Here is a 17,413-nt window from a genome sequence, read left to right as displayed (position 1 = left end):
TTAATTCCAAAACGCAACGTTCTCACATGTAGGATGCAGGCGTAGTCATGATTACAGTAAATAAGTACATGAAACACACTTCTAGGCCATAAAAAAGTACAAACCATTAAGTATTCTTACAGCCCTCAGCACACTACTTTGTAATGCGCTTATCTTAATAACCTTATGTGGGTGTGATAAACTGCTGTGGCAAATTTTCATCCATACACGATCTAATCTTTTCATTGTCCAGAAAGCAGTATTTTTGGCAATGATTTTGACATCAGCTCAATGTTGGTATTTATGTTAAGTCAAACAATATGACTGTTGCCAGTCAAAATAATGAAAAAAAACACTTCACAGGCCTCCAATTAACATTTTATACAAAAATGGGAATATTACGCCATCGTTCATTAAGCAATGCCATGATGTCTGTTATGTTGTCTATTGTCATTACCACGTCTGTTAAGTTGCTGATGAGCACAATTGCAATCTCCAAGGAGCCTTTGTTGGCTTGAAAAATATCCCAGCCTTTATTTAAGTGTGTTTGTTTCTTAGTTGATGCATTTGGAAGGTTTTGAACCACTGTCCTCATATTGTTCTTGAACATGTGGTTGTCCTTAACCCCCCTCCATCCCTGGATCATCCTTCATGCTTGTTACACCATGCCTTCTGTCTGGATGTTATTACACCAGCTTCATCCTTTAGCCCCTATTATCATTTTTTTCCCTCATTGTGACAGTTTAAAAAATGTGACGTGTAGGTTCAGTTGACGGAGCCATCACAGGGGAATCAACAGATGCGTGCCTTTGCAAATGTGTCATATTTTTTGTGTGTGCAGGTTGCATGGAAGAACAGAGGACCCTGGCTTCTTTGCATTATGCATCATGTCCCACCCCACTGATGCACACACAAACACACGGACATGCCTGTGCTTGCTGTCTCTCAGACAAAACATACATTCCAGCGTGGCACTTGAATGCATGTGAATCTTCATCATCTGCACGAGGCTGAAGGACAAAGCCACAAGTCATCATTTGGCATTTGCCTAAGTTGCCAAACACCATGCCTCAGTCCTCACTTTACACATCCTAATTAGCCGAATGACTCATTAATTTTTAGCAGGGTGTTATGAAGATAAAGTTAATGAAGGTAAAACTAATTAAGTCATGATGAATTGATGTGTCTGGGAGAACCATTTGCACGTTATCTGCTGCTATTGCATACTTGTCTGCTTTTACTGGAGTATACCGGCAGCCTATATGCTTCAATGTCGCTGACTTTGAGGGAAGTTCATTTTATCCATTTTCAAAGCACTTTTAGAGATAATGGCTGTTCTTCATTTGTTTTTAAAGTTCACTCTTATGCAGATTCTTATGCAAAGATACAAACTGAAATTTTTGGAATGTTTCCAGCAACAGACAAAGGTTGAAACACAGCGTCCTAGATCTTTAAGGGATCCATGTAAGCTCACATCATGACGTTCTGCTAGGAACGGCATGGAACGGATCAAACCCGTATTCGTCATCTAATTGGAGGCCATCAAACTGTCTCCAGAAGAGTCAACAATTAACATTTGCCTCTTCCCAATGAAAACGTCACATGGAACAACAAAACAGAAAGTGTCACGGGGGAGTACGGCGGTTGAGGAGGCCGGCATGGTTGCAGAGGAGGAGGACCCAAAAGCAGGGGAGCGTCGGGACAGGGGGTTGATTAAATCCATTTATTTATAAACGAACGGGAACAAAAGCGAGAAAAACAGGACGGCAAAAAACTCGAACTAAGGGCGCAGGCAGGCTGGCAAAACAGAAGGCAAAACACTATGGACAGGCTGGCAGGAAAACACGGAGCTGAGGGACTCGGGGCAAGACGGGACTACGAGACAACAATACGATAGAGACAATATGACATGACGTGACAGAGACAATGATCCGACACGGGCTGTAACAGACACTAGGCTTAAATACATTCGCAAACTAATCAAACTAACACATGGCAGCTGGGCAGGGACAACAGGCAAAGGGAGCAGATAGGAGGACACGAGGCGCAGGTAACAGACAGGTGGACTAAATCAAAACTAACGCAGGCAGACGCGACAGGGGCAGAAACCGGAACTATAAACGTAAACAGAAACAGAACCCCTCAAAATAAACCCACAACCCAACAAACCATGACAGAACCCCCCTCTCAAGGGACGGATCCCAGACGTCCCAAAACAAACAGACAAGCAAACAAAACCGAGGCAGGGTGGGCGGAAGGGGGACCGGAGGAGGGCACAGGAGAAAAACAAAAACAGTCCAAAGGCACCCCTGGTGCCAAACGGGATGCACCCGAGGGGGAAAGTCCAGAGGACGACCCGGTCGCCAGAGCGAGTCAGGCGGGCGACCCGGTCGCCAGACGAAAGGTGCCCTGCGGGGCGAATCAGGTGGGCGGCCCGGACGCCAGACAAGAGGCGCCCGGCGAGGCGAATCAGGCGGGCGGCCAGGACGCCAGAGCAGATGTGCCCGGCGGGCCGAGTCAGGTGGGCGGCCCGGACGCCAGACAAGAGGCGCCCGGCGAGGCGAATCAGGCGGGCGGCCAGGACGCCAGAGCAGATGTGCCCGGCGGGCCGAGTCAGGCGGGCGACCTGGGCGCCCGATGGCGAACAGCAAGCCACCCCAGGTAGGCTTGTATCCCGGTTGCCCCTGAAGATCGGCAGGCGGGGCGTCAGGCGAGAGCGGAGACGTCAGCAGGGCGGCGTCAGGCGAGAGCGGAGGCGTCGGCTGGACGCAGTCAGGCCAGAGCGGAGACGTCGGCTGGACGCAGTCAGGCCAGAGCGGAGGCGTCGGCTGGACGCAGTCAGGCCAGAGCGGAGGCGTCGGCTGGACGCAGTCAGGCCAGAGCGGAGGCGTCGGCTGGACGCAGTCAGGCCCGAGCGGAGGCGTCGGCTGGACGCAGTCAGGCCCGAGCGGAGGCGTCGGCTGGACGCCGTCAGGCCGGTGCGGAGGCGTCGGCTGGACGCCGTCAGGCCGGTGCGGAGGCGTCGGCTGGACGCCGTCAGGCCGGTGCGGAGGCGTCGGCTGGACGCCGTCAGGCAGGTGCGGAGGCGTCGGCTGGACGCCGTCAGGGAACAGCCACTGGGTGCAGACCACAGACACGAGTGAGAGCACAAGACTGACCTGGGACAGGGGCGACCACAGGGAACCGTCTGGCATCTCTGTCGTCTGCGGCAATGGTGGCATGGCTGACAGCTCAGGCGACTGCGGCTGCCGCGCCGAGGCTGGCGGCTCAGGAGGCTGTGGCAGCGGCGCAGAGGCTGGCGGCTCAGGAGGCTGAGGCGCCGTGGCTGGTGGCTCAACAGGCTGAGGCTGCGGCGCCGTGGCTGGTGGCTCAGGAGGCTGAGGCAGCGGCGCAGAGGCTGGCGGCTCAGGAGGCTGAGGCGCCGTGGCTGGTGGCTCAACAGGCTGAGGCTGCGGCACCGTGGCTGGCAGCACTGGGAACGGCAGGCTGGACAGAGACAGCCACTGGGGGCCAATCAGAAACGGCGGGGATGCCAGGAGACTGACTTGGGATGACTGAGGCAGACGGGCGACTGGCTTTGGAGTCAGACGGGCGACTGGCTTGGGAGTCAGACGGGCGACTGGCTTGGGAGGCAGACGGGCGACTGGCTTGGGAGGCAGACGGGCGACTGGCTTGGGAGGCAGACGGGCGACTGGCTTGGGAGGCAGACGGGCGACTGGCTTGGGAGGCAGACGGGCGACTGGCTTGGGAGGCAGACGGGCAGGGTTCACTGAGCCTGGGGTCCGGCTCGCAGGGTGCACAGAGGCCGGGGTCCGGCTCGCAGGGTGCACAGAGGCCGGGGTCCGGCTCGCAGGGTGCACAGAGGCCGGGGTCCGGCTCGCAGGGTGCACAGAGGCCGGGGTCCGGCTCGCAGGGTGCACAGAGGCCGGGGTCCGGCTCGCAGGGTGCACAGAGGCCGGGGTCCGGCTCGCAGGGTGCACAGAGACCGGGCGCTGGCTCGCAGGGTGCACAGAGACCGGGGTCCGGCTCGCAGGGTGCACAGAGGCCGGGGTCCGGCTCGCAGGGTGCACAGAGGCCGGGGTCCGGCTCGCAGGGTGCACAGAGGCCGGGGTCCGGCTCGCAGGGTGCACAGAGGCCGGGGTCCGGCTCGCAGGGTGCACAGAGGCCGGGGTCCGGCTCGCAGGGTGCACAGAGGCCGGGGTCCGGCTCGCAGGGTGCACAGAGACCGGGGTCCGGCTCGCAGGGGTCACAGAGGCCGGGGTCCGGCTTGCAGGGGTCACAGAGGCCGGGGTCCGGCTCGCAGGGGTCACAGAGGCCGGGGTCCGGCTCGCAGGGGTCACAGAGGCCGGGGTCCGGCTCGCAGGGGTCACAGAGGCCGGGGTCCGGCTCGCAGGGGTCACAGAGGCCGGGGTCCGGCTCGCAGGGGTCACAGAGGCCGGGGACCGGCTCGCAGGGGTCACAGAGGCCGGGCGCCGGCTCGCAGGGGTCACAGAGGCCGGGCGCCGGCTCGCAGGGTTCACAGAGGCCGGGGACCGGCTCGCAGGGTTCGCAGAGACCGGGGACCGGCTCGCAGGGTTCGCAGAGGCCGGGCGCCGGCTCGCTGGGACAGGGACGGTCTGCCGCCTTGGCGCTGGGACAGGGGCGGTCTGCCGCCTTGGCGCTGGGACAGGGGCGGTCTGCCGCCTTGGCGCAGGGACAGGGGCGGGTAACCGCCTTGGCGCTGGGACAGGGGCGGGTAGCCGCCTTGGCGCTGGAACAGGGGCGGGTGCCGCTTCAGCCCGCCGGCAGGAAGTTTGGGGAACAGAGACCGGTGGTACAGACGCGACAGGAGCTTGGGACAGGGTGCAAGAAGAGGGTGGTACAGGACAGGAGGAAGTAGGCAGGGCGCGGCAAGAGGGGGACACCGAGACAGGAGGGAACGGATCGGAAGGCTGAACAACGCAAATCAGCGAAATCGGAACTACAAAAAACGTGCGGGGACAGAATCGTGTCGTAAGGGAGGTCGGAGGAACACGAGGGAAACGCGGAAGTGACGGACGCGGGGGACAGATCAGAAGCGGGGACAGGCGCGGACTCCGAGGGGAAAAACACGGAAGAAAAAACAAGAGGTCTCACACTGGGGGAACGGGGCTGACCGGCGGGCTGAGAACGGATGCGGGCGGGGCGGCGGCGTCGAGTCCGCCGACGCGGACTTCCCGCTGGGTCCTGTGCTGGTCGGATCATTCTGTCACGGGGGAGTACGGCGGTTGAGGAGGCCGGCATGGTTGCAGAGGAGGAGGACCCAAAAGCAGGGGAGCGTCGGGACAGGGGGTTGATTAAATCCATTTATTTATAAACGAACGGGAACAAAAGCGAGAAAAACAGGACGGCAAAAAACTCGAACTAAGGGCGCAGGCAGGCTGGCAAAACAGAAGGCAAAACACTATGGACAGGCTGGCAGGAAAACACGGAGCTGAGGGACTCGGGGCAAGACGGGACTACGAGACAACAATACGATAGAGACAATATGACATGACGTGACAGAGACAATGATCCGACACGGGCTGTAACAGACACTAGGCTTAAATACATTCGCAAACTAATCAAACTAACACATGGCAGCTGGGCAGGGACAACAGGCAAAGGGAGCAGATAGGAGGACACGAGGCGCAGGTAACAGACAGGTGGACTAAATCAAAACTAACGCAGGCAGACGCGACAGGGGCAGAAACCGGAACTATAAACGTAAACAGAAACAGAACCCCTCAAAATAAACCCACAACCCAACAAACCATGACAAGAAAGTGTTTTACAGCAACATAATTCAGAATAATCCCACCGCATAGGACTATTATTAAAGAGATTTACCAGTAGAACTGTAAATCAGTCCAATATGGCTTAATAAAAATGTGTTCGTTGGCTGTTTGGCCGCAGTTCATAAGGCATGGTGAACGATTCAATTCTTCTACCGTTAAAAAAAATGATGACAAACATATATTTTGTCGATTATACTGCGTCAAGGTTAATCGCTGCTAACATTAGAGGTAAACATGGGCTGGTATAAGATTGTGACTGAATGATAATCTAAAGTAACTCATTTTTAAATGACTGTTTTGATATATATTGTTTATGCTAGATGTCATTGCAAATACATTTGAAAACAAAACCAAAAGCTCATGTATTGAATTGTTTGATTTAGATGAAAATGAGTAACCTATTTAGTATACTAATAGTTTTCATTATTTCATTATTATTTGACTTGGCTTGGTACTTATGGTGCTCTTATAGTATACGTTTTCATTATTTTTGATTTTACTGAACTTGGTACTTATGGTATTCTTTTGTTCACATCATTTGTGTGGACAGCAAAGTAAGAATTTCTTTGGATAGAGAAACTTATTTCCAGACAGTGCACATGATAATAAACACTTTGAAACTTGACTCATATTTTTGTCATTTCTTGTGTATAATAACCTTTTGTCACATATTCATAGCCTGTCCTTGGAAATTGCCTTAGAGGGACATATTATTAGGAGGAATATTTAGGTGTGGGCATCCCTCAACAAAAAGACCATTTGATACAAAAATAAAAATATTTTCCAGTTGAAGGTTTTTGTTGCCGTTTGTTATTTCTTTCCTTTTTTTAACAACAGTTTAGCTCACTCCTAAAAACGCTTTTATTGTAGGCACATACAGAATGTGAGATTACCTCCTGAGATATTTTAATCTAAGATTCTGCGTGTGCCTATATCCAATTAAAATGCTTGATTTCACTCTCATTAATCATCTGTTATTGGGGATTAAGTTTGTCTGAGAAGTTTGTTGGCCAGGATGTCATAAATACTTAAATGGCCCGGGGTGAGTTTCATTTTGTTTGGGGAAGACTTTTTCAAGTGTGCCATTATTTGTCACTCAACCAACCCCCTTATTAAGCTAACCAACTTCCCAAAGGATGGGAAGAAATTGACAGGGTGATGATAATAAAATAATCACTTGTGTTGTACAGCTTCCAGACGGGAAGTGAAACAATGGTTGGGAGAGGGAAAAAAATCAATTATGACAAACATTATTACGGAACTCATACAATTGGAATTTTAGTGAGAGAAATTTTAAGAGAAAATGTGAGTTTGGCTCTCACAACAATTTTGCCGAAGAGTTGAGACACTGTTTTTATCTTATGCTAGCCCCAAATAATGCAATACATTATGTAGTTTCTGGGACATTGGATAAAACAGAGCCAGATCGAGTTTAAGTTGATGATACAATGCTGCAGGTTTGGCTAATGACTCAATTTAGCAAAGTAGCAAACATTGTGTTCTCCGTGTGGTTAAATGATCACATCCAATCAATTCACTTTGTCCTTATCAGCCAATGTTACAGCAAAAAGACTAAAACACTAATCTGTGGTGTGTGGTGTGTCAACTTGAAAATTTCCAGTTGAGAGGAAAAACTGCAGCGGCTGCATGGCTTGAAAGAGAACGGAAGAATATGCACCAATATGAACTTTGATTGGCAACTTGAACTCACTTTTTTTTCCCTGCTCATCAGACCGCCGCCCTCTGTCCATGTACTTGGAATGTACGTAAAACATGTCAAAGACTCAAAAAAAGTTGGATTTGTAAAGATGTTATGACAGTTTATGAGTTCATAATTTTATCATATAAATGAATGTATGTTTTTGTATTCATCATAAAACTATCCCTTTTCAATTGTTATTTAACATTGTCTGGGCCAATTTCTGTGTTATCCTGTTTGACATTTATTTCTCTATATACAAATAGCAAGTTCATTGAAAAGCTCGGATGTCATACCACTGTAACAGCACATAAAACCCTACTGTTGGGCCAAAACCATGTACCTCCAAATTAGCTACTTTTTAGGAGATCCAAAAAATGCCATGTTTGTTCATTCATGAACATTGCAATATCAAAGAAAGCAGGTCATTTTCAACACTTCAGATTGAGCAATAACTTGGAAAAAAAATAGCTTTAAAAATATTTAATTATTCATCCCTAAATATATTAATCTACTGGTGATGTTGAATCATAAGTATGCGGATGTCACCGGTGTGGGTGTAGGGCAGAAAAAGGCACCTCAGTGATCGTTTCCAGGATTAATTCACTCTCTAAGATTTGTGACACTCACCTACGCATCTTCTTCCTAAATATACAGAAGATTCGTATTCACAACACAAAGCAACTGTGTCCTCAGCAAAGGTCATGCAACAACACAAAAATAGAATTTGTGCGAAAAAAACAGCAACACACAAAATTATCCACAAACCTCTGCCATTGGTGAAATTTGCATAAAAAGCCCTGGCATCACAACAACACATTATGAACCACAGTAAGAATATCATAGATGCATATAGCTCAAATGTTTAAAGGAATAATGTAACAAAATTCTAGCAACAGCCATATACCAGCTAGCCTCAGGAAACATTGCTGCAAACTGAGGGAATGCGGAAACAGTCATAAAATATTGTTAAAAATAAAAATGACTCTGAGATTAAATTCACCATTGTACAAAATTACCACGAAACAGGTTAAATTCAAAAAGATAATTGGACGAAAAAAAAATACAAATTAAATTCTGACAGTGATGTTGACTGTGCTGTTCTAAGGCTCCCACCCTGTACGTCCCTGTGTAGAAACCAAGAAGGTCAAGCCCCAGGATAGAATAGCTGCGGATGTCGGTGTGGTTTTCTTGGCTTTCTTTTGTTTGGGTTTGAGTGCAAAGCGGCAGCATTATTACAATGTGTCCGCTCAGTGGAAACAAAAGCTCCCTTCATGTTTGTCCACCCGAAGATCACTTAAGACTCTCTAGGTGCCATAATGAGGCACCCAAGCAAAACAAGGCAAGTGCTTTGATGTAGAGATTAGGGAAAGGAATGGTAAGTGAGATTGAAGAGGTGTAGTTTGACAATCTTGGTACAGGAACAATGACCAAGGATTCCTTTCAGTGTTATTGGCCCTGTCATTTTTGCAATGGTTCTCTAAACCGTTAAAGAATTTAAAAAAAAAGTGGTTATCAGTACTGTAATCCGATAATAATGTATATCGTTGGCTCCTTTCCTCCTTGAGCCAGTAGTAGACGTTTCAACAATAACACCCGGTTCTCCTCCCGCAGTTTGTAAGGGTTCCGCCAGTTTAAAGTTTGCAGCTGATACCCTCACTCGTCAGTACTGTGACGTGTATTAACTTTCAGCAATTCCGGTGCTGTTGTCTTATGAGTGAACTGCACACGACTATCTGCATAGAGACCTACTGTTGACCTCTAAATACTTTGTAAACTCATTTAATGCATATATTTGTACGTATATTTTTTATATATTTTTTTCAGGTAATAGTATATTTAACAATTGTTAAGGTGATCTGGTACTACAAAAATGTCTCAATGAGAGGAAGTTATACGGGTCAGTGTGGGCTGAAGAATACAGTCTTCTCTCAGTCAAAACAGTCAGCAAAAAGACGCCTCCCGCCTCAGGTAATGCCTGAAGTATTCATCCTCCACCCCCACCTTTGCCCACCCTTTGAGGCTCAAGACAATTAGTTGAGGCTACTTTTCCTGACTTGGACTTAAAAAGAGCTTTCAATGCTTTCCCAAAACAGTCATCATTCAAAGGTTTATAAACTTCATTCAACTGTACATGGTCAGATGGAAAAAAATGAGTAACAGGCTATAATTTTGGTAAGAGGTTCTTACGTGAGACACGGTGCTGCTGAGTTTGATATTTGTAATGGGCTTGTATGAAATTGAACTCAACATTCTGAACTTTCTTTCCAAATTTGCAGATTTTTACTGTAGTACTTGTAGCACAGTATATTTTATCTGTGCGAATACAGTCTTTCGTATATAGTCAGAAAAAATATAGTATAGTGGATGGTTGACCTACACCAAGGAGAGGATAGGACGTGCAAACTTTTCTTTGGCCTTGTTTTGTCCAGTTCACAGAGTTTAAGGGGCTAGTATACATGACACTTGCAGCCTGCACAAGATTAGTGGGTTTATGTGCGAGTCAAGGTTCTGGGTGAGGGGATAAATCTTGGAGAAAGGTTGCCGTCAGATAGATCCTGTTCTGTATTGACCTCGCCAGGAGCCCCATTAAAAAAGATGACCACAAATCGATGAATTGTTCTCCATCAGACTCCACAGCTCTCAAGGTCAAACTTCTCCATTGTTAGCTATTGAAACACATGTCATTTAAAGGCTTTGTGGATGCTGATGAGTAGCACATTAGGCTTGGTTCAGTTATCAATACTATTAAAAGGACATTCTCCTTTTACAATTGAGTAAAAATACATACACATATCGATCTTTGACTTGAAAAAAGAAAGACTCAGCGGACTTTGATATCGCTTCTATGAGGTAGATCCTTTAACCCACCCACTAAGACCGTGCCAATTGATATGAAATGGTGCCACAAAAAGACTGGTGCGATGGTGATTGGTTTCTAATAACTAATCATGAGTCACTTGCTATCATTAACATGCTGGTCGATGCGCCTGAAAAGGGTTCTTAGTCCAAGACTGAATTTGTAGCGACCATGGATGTGTATGAGTGAGCGTGGAAACAGTAGCTACTGTGCCTCTTCCACCGTGACCACAATATTGAGGAGGGGGTGAGGGGCGGAATGTATGCAGTCACGTTCGCTGAGAACCTAATGTTATGTCTACTTCTCGAAGGAATATCATTACATGGAATGGCTATGGTTGTTAGGACTTTATGATTCATTTCCACTCACTGTTTCCAAACATCTTTATGCTTCACACCCAGAGTTTAAATATGGCTTCTTGGGTGAATCTCCAAGAGCATGAACGAAACATGCCAAGTGAGGTCTGAAGTCATAAACAATTTTTCTGCTTGTACACAATTTCAAAAAGGTTCATCATATCATTTGTAATGACTAGTTAGTCAAGTTTTGAATGACATGAGTTTTACATTCAAAGACGTACTGCAGCACTGCCATCAATAGCCCAGCATAAATCCACTAACCTACAATGAGTAAACCTTACTAATGTGCTAAATAAAATGAATACGTATATGTATCTGCCTCGCCACAACCGGAGAGGGTTTGTCAGTTGCCTAATATCAAATTATCATCATATTTTTGATACAGTTGGATCTAAAGTGGTTGGAATGTCTCCTAAAAGGAATACTGCTTCATTTTGTTCCAAAGAAGGGACAGCAGAGTCAGTCTCTGGCTATCGGCGCTACCTTCAAGTCAAAAAGACACTGTGTGTATTTGTTGATCCCTATGGAGACAAGAATCAGGTAGCCCAAGCAACTGGAATATTGATATGCTGTATGAAGCTGGTAAATATCCTGGAATTATATCATTCAGAATATATTTTGGACTAGTGTGCAAATGTTTCTGTTTCTGCACCTACACGCTATCGTGGAGCATGTGGTCGCCATGACGGGGATTTGGTTAGCTCAGTGTTGGAGCTGATACAGTTCAATGTTGGCGGTAATTAATTTATGGCTCTGAGGTCTTTGCTGCGTTTTCATCCATTTTTTATTATGAAACAGTAAATAACCAACAGCGTGTGGTTTATGTAGTCATGAATTGTGCATGTGCCACTCTCGCGTGTCGTCTCAAATTGAAGAGCTGGCATGGAAAATAGTTTGCTGCTATTTGTTTTAACGACAGAATTGTCGGTAAAGTTATGGTTTTGTTTTGTCCCAGTTATCCGCAAAAGCCACGTCGCACTAAGATGCACGTGTTTTTCATGTCATATATTGTCATTTGTGCCTGGGGCGAGCTGCTCAGGACCGAGCTGCCCCCCTTTTTCATCCATGCCTACACACACAGCTGTCTCCCATCACAGCAGGTTTACATGGGTAAATAATGCATGGATTATAAGCACATTTGGTTGAACCCAATATCAACAGAGAGTGACACAGTTCTTGTTTAGAAGTGAAATTGACAAGTGTCCAAAAATGTACCCAAAGACATAATAATAGCCATTCATAGTTTTTTTCTCATGCCGGTGTTGGCTCTCACACAAGATTGGACTAACAGTATGATCCGGCAAGTTTCCAACACTCCGAAAATATTATTCTGCACTTGTGTATGTTCTTTTAGATGGATATCCAAGAACAATATCTGATGTAACTTTGGGGTTCAAACAAAACACTGTTCAATAAGATTTATGGAGAGTATATGGTCTTTAGGGTGGCTTCGGTAGATGAGTGGTTAACGTCCACTTCACAGTTAAGGATCTCTCAGCTCAATATATATATATATATATATATATATATATATATTATATATATATATATATATATTTATTTTATTTTTTTTTTAACAACAGCATTGTGCAAAAAATACTTTGACCAAGGCAACATGGCTGGAGAATGGCACATGTTAAAGTTCACGTCTTAATCCCAGCATTGTATGCATACCCTTAGACAATTTGATACTACTTGCAAAGGCAGGAAATTGCCAAGTCCACCGCCCCAGGGCTCCTGTACGCCTTCCACCCTCTGTACTGCTTAGTCACATTGGAACGCGTGCTCAATGCATCAATCGCGTTCAACCGACGATCATATCATAATCCTAACCCAAAACTACTGCATTGTAATAAAACAAATAAAACAATCAAAGAATGAGGCTAAAAGTTAATTGCAGATGCACATATGCAACAGGTTATATATAATATACTATTTATTTCATCAAACGCACTTACCTTAGAATTAAGAGTACACGTGTAATATCTGTGCCCCTTACTTTTGCATTACTGGTAATTGCGTTCACAACCCGGAGACATGGTCGCACGATAATTCTTGGGCCAAAAATGTTTGAAGTTTGAGCACCCCTGATCCAAGGCAAAATAATCATCTTCAAAGACATGGATGGCATAATCCCACATTTCTAATTCGAAAAAATATTTTCAACACTGTGTGTGGCATAATCATCTCACACTAATGCATTCAAAATCATTTTCAGAGCTGTGTGTCATAATCACATAATCATATGTTTGTAACTGTGACCTGGGGAGCCATGAGAGTGAAACAGGAAAGCCACTATTCTGAAAGGAATAGAAGAAATAAAACTGAAGCAGAGGTAAGTAAATATATAACTAAATAACAGAATTCCAACTTTCATGGATCTTCCATGTCCAATGGCCTATACTTAGCAGGTTAGAGGTTACAAAAAGTGTGCAAGAAACTATGTTTTGCATTCAAATATGTTGTATTGTGGCTCCAAAAGGCAGTAAGTTTCCGCCATTATTTGTGTTTTTCAATACAATGTATTATAATTCCAGCCTAGTGTTTTTTTTAATATGTTTTTAGTTGAGAATGCAATTATGAATTAACTTATTGGAATACCATATGACAGTAGGTTGGTGATTGAATATGGAACTTTCCAACTTAGTTACCGCAATATTCACTTGTTCCACTCTTCTTGAAGCAAGCAGACAACTATTTTCCAACTCACACCTAATGCTGATGTTGATGTCACACTTTTAATAACCTAATTAAAATGATACCATGCCACTGTGTCTTTTACCAAAAAAGCAACACTCTCTCACAGTGGCACATCAATTTTGAGCTGAAGTTTTTGTGTAAAAGTCTGCCCCACTGGAATGTGGACTATGAGCTTCATAAATATGATTCATGTGTTTACCTGCCACAACAGAGGTGCCCCACCACGAGAATAATCTGAACACCAGCTGTGTGGGTGGATGCGTGGGGTGAGATCTATGGGTTGGCTTTGTGAAGAATATAGGTGGGCGGCAAACGTGGTTAATTTGCTTGTCTGGAAGCTTGTGGTTCATTTTGCTGAGCCGAATCCTCTCGGTTAGAGGATAATGTTTCCATGCTTGTGTAGAGAGTAGGTGGAGGTCAAAGGGGCCAATGCCATAGAAAAGGTGGAATAAAGAAAGTGGCTTTTCAGTCATGCATGGTGAGAGTGGTGGGATGTGGAAACAGTTAGGGGAAATGGTGTGGTCTACACTGTACTGTATATGTGAGGTAGGTAGGAAAGATCTTAGGCTTGAGGATCTCTAACGCTAAGATTTGCTGAGATGGGCACTTCAATGTTCAAGTGAACCGAGTTGGTCCACATGATCCACTTTGAGACCAGAATGACCAAGACTAAGGTAGTTTCGGCGCTATGGTGGTTACGGGCATCTGAAAGAGGCCACCCCGATCTTTGAAACATTAATTTGAGTTGTGAACAACCCAGTTTATTTCAGTTGAGAAACCATAAGGAATGGGCAACATCAATCTAAGAGTTCGAAAGTTTGGGTTCCAATTGCAGCCACAGCCCCTTCCTGTTTGTAGTTGGCATGGTCCTCCTATGTTTTCACATATTTTCTACGGAGATTCTGGTTTCTTCTCAAGTTATAAAATCAAGCATGTCAGGTTCACCAAAGACTCAAAATTGTTAATGTGGTTGAACGTGAGATTTAATTGTTGCCAGTAATTGTTGATGTTTGAATGCACTAAATGAAATTACAGTCTTTTCAAGGAGCTCAAAATGTATTAAGCAATCACAGTTCATGCTGTTTGTTGCAGAAACGAAATTATGTTTATTTATCAGGTCATTATAAACAAAATGTTTGTTCCTCATTGGGTGACGTAAGAATACGTCATGTGGCAGGGGAACTTATATTCAGTTACCACTAGGGCAGAGACTTTAACCCCAAATCCTGTCTCGCCTTTCATGTTGACGTCAGCAAGTGCATTTTGATTTGCATCCATTTGAGCTGGAAAGTATGGTACAATATAGTACATAGTATGTACTGTAATAATAGTGCAGAGGCAGGCAGCTACCAGCGTTCAGTGTGCTGATGGCTACCTGCCAATGCTATTCGTACTAAAATATCATTAAAGTATGCATTTCATATGAAAAAGATTTACATTAACCAGAATTGTGTTCTGCATTTTAGCCCAAGGTAGAAACCAAGTTGTTTATTTCCCCTATTGGTGTTGTACAAAATAATTCCTCATACCTCTGGCCATTATTGAGTACCAAAGGTTAAGATAACTAGGTGAGAAGATGTTCTCTCTGGAAAAAATGGCAATTACTTTTTGCTACGTGTGATGGTGTGAGACATGTTAAATAAAAACATTTAATATACTGTTAAATATACGGCTTCGTTGACCAAACTGCTGATGATTTAAAGCTCATTTGCTAGGTTCTCAAAAACGACTGCTCTCTTCTTTGATATATGTCCCTGAAGTGTTTTTCCATGAAAATGTTTGTTACTTCCTTTGCTTACATTCTTGACAAGACTTCCATGCGTTCTGACTTGTGTCCAAATTTGGGCTAGATTGCTGCCATAGGAACAGAACTCCATCGTAAAACCAAGACCCGCTTTATAGTTAACATGCAAAGTGCATGCCGGAGGAACTATGGGGTAAGTTCTCAAGCATCCCATTCAGTCCAAATTTGTCTACAACAATTGCTCCACAGCTATAGCAGATTGCGTTACAAGATCCTTGGCATGGTGATGAAAATCCCACAGGGGTAAGCAGGGACTATAGCGTGACGCTGGCTCCCAATTGACATTAGCATAACGGCCAGGCCTCATCCACTCACTACTGGATTAGTTCTGCTCTCCTCCCACTGTCTGATGGCTCTTTATCCACACAGATCCACCCCGGTAGAGGGTCTTAAACACCAATATGGTCGCTGGCATCATTATCATGCACCACAAGGAGCAATGGGCCCACTGAAAGCTCGCTGTTTGCAGGGAGATTGACATCACATTTGGCACGCTTGGAGCGAAAGGACAAGGAACTCCCCCTTTGACTATGATGGAGTAGCTAGTCAATCTGTCTTCACTACTTAAGAGTGTTCATCTGGTCTGCGAGTGCTTTGGATTGTTTAAACCACTTCTAAATGGTTTAAACAATTGATTTGAAAGAATATATGCTTTGTGAATTTAACACCGAACGTTTTAAACAACCATGTCAAATTTAAATAATTTTAAACAGTTATAGTACATGAAATGCAGCTTCCTGTGCATGTAAAAATAATGAGCAAAACTAAAATGGCAAAACTACAGTTTAAGGATATCGCACTGCGATATTGACGACATACTTCAATGTGCTCAGAAAGTAAGAAAAGGTTCATCAGCAGCAAAGTGTACATTTACTGTACATGTTCAAAGGGAGTAGGAAGTACAAAAAAAAAAAAAAATCCACTCTTGAATTTATAATCAGTTAATCTTGCAGATAGCGTCCTTAAGGTGGAAACCGTAATAACGTGATTCTTGGAACAACTTCTTTACCCATGTGATAGCTGATAAATTGAGTGGTGCCGTCACAAGTCAGATGAAACTATCCGATAAGACTTGTTTGTCTTAATATGGGGTTGTGTCACTTATTTATGATCTGAATCAATTGGTCTCAGGTGAGTTTGCATACACATTCAATCTGAAATACCAGCACATGTGACCGGTCTAGATGCCTGATATCAAATGCACCCGAGCAGCATTCATCAGCATGAGTATGTTTAGCTTTTATACTGACCAACAATCTTGGATATTTGGGTAGGACCATTTACTAGTTGACAAATGATGGCTATCTTGTTGGTTTAACAAGATTGCTGCTCTGTCAGGTTTTTGGGAATACAATAGGTTCCGAAATAGAATTTACCGACTTAATCATTGACCTCAACTACCCTGGCAATTTTTATTTGTCAAACTAGGCACTGTTATGTGCCTTTGAAATACTTAGTTACACTTTGAAGTAAATAGAAATTGATGGAACCAGTAAAGGGCTGATGACAGGCACAAGCAAATCAATTTAGTAAAATTTAGATAGAAAACAGACGTTCGTTTTATAAAAACTAATGAAAAACTCCTTATTTAGTCCGAATACCAGAGATGGAAAGCAACCCGATTTCCCGGAGGGCAGAAAATTGGTAAAAGGCACATCGTGTGGCAATAAAACACATGGCCACACTATTGAGAAACTGAAAGGATATGTTAGATGCTTGAAATCAGGTTTAAAAGAATCCTTTCAAGCCCACTTCAATGAAATTTAAGATCTCTCATTCATGACAGATGATAATTACGAGTGGGTAAATGTTCTGATGAACATCTAGAAACGTGTTGATGGTGACATTCAAGCCAACAATTGTTTCCAATGGCGTGTTCAATCCAGTTTTATAGTGGTACCAACAAACAATTACATTTCTGGCTTTTCAAGGATTCTGCGCGTACTCTGGTAAAATTGTGAATTAGACTGATTCTGCGTTCAAGGCCATTCACAGCTATCATAATCAACTGGTCGTGCAATTAAATAACAACCAAAAAAAAATACATAGATGAATGTAGAGCAGTTCTAGACCAATTGTAAAAATATATATCAAATACGTCAGTGGCGCTTGATGTATTTCAGAATTGATATTAAAATTGTATTAATAGGTTTTAAAAGTCTAAATGGTCCTCAGAAAACTTTTAACCTATAAACTCTCGCTAGCTCTGAGGTTGTC

The sequence above is a fragment of the Hippichthys cyanospilos genome, chromosome 6, assembly GCF_059441005.1.
Source record: "Hippichthys cyanospilos isolate Australia breed blue-spotted pipefish chromosome 6, RoL_Hcya_1.0, whole genome shotgun sequence".
NCBI lineage: Eukaryota > Metazoa > Chordata > Actinopteri > Syngnathiformes > Syngnathidae > Hippichthys > Hippichthys cyanospilos.
Note: the sequence above shows the minus strand (reverse complement) of the source record.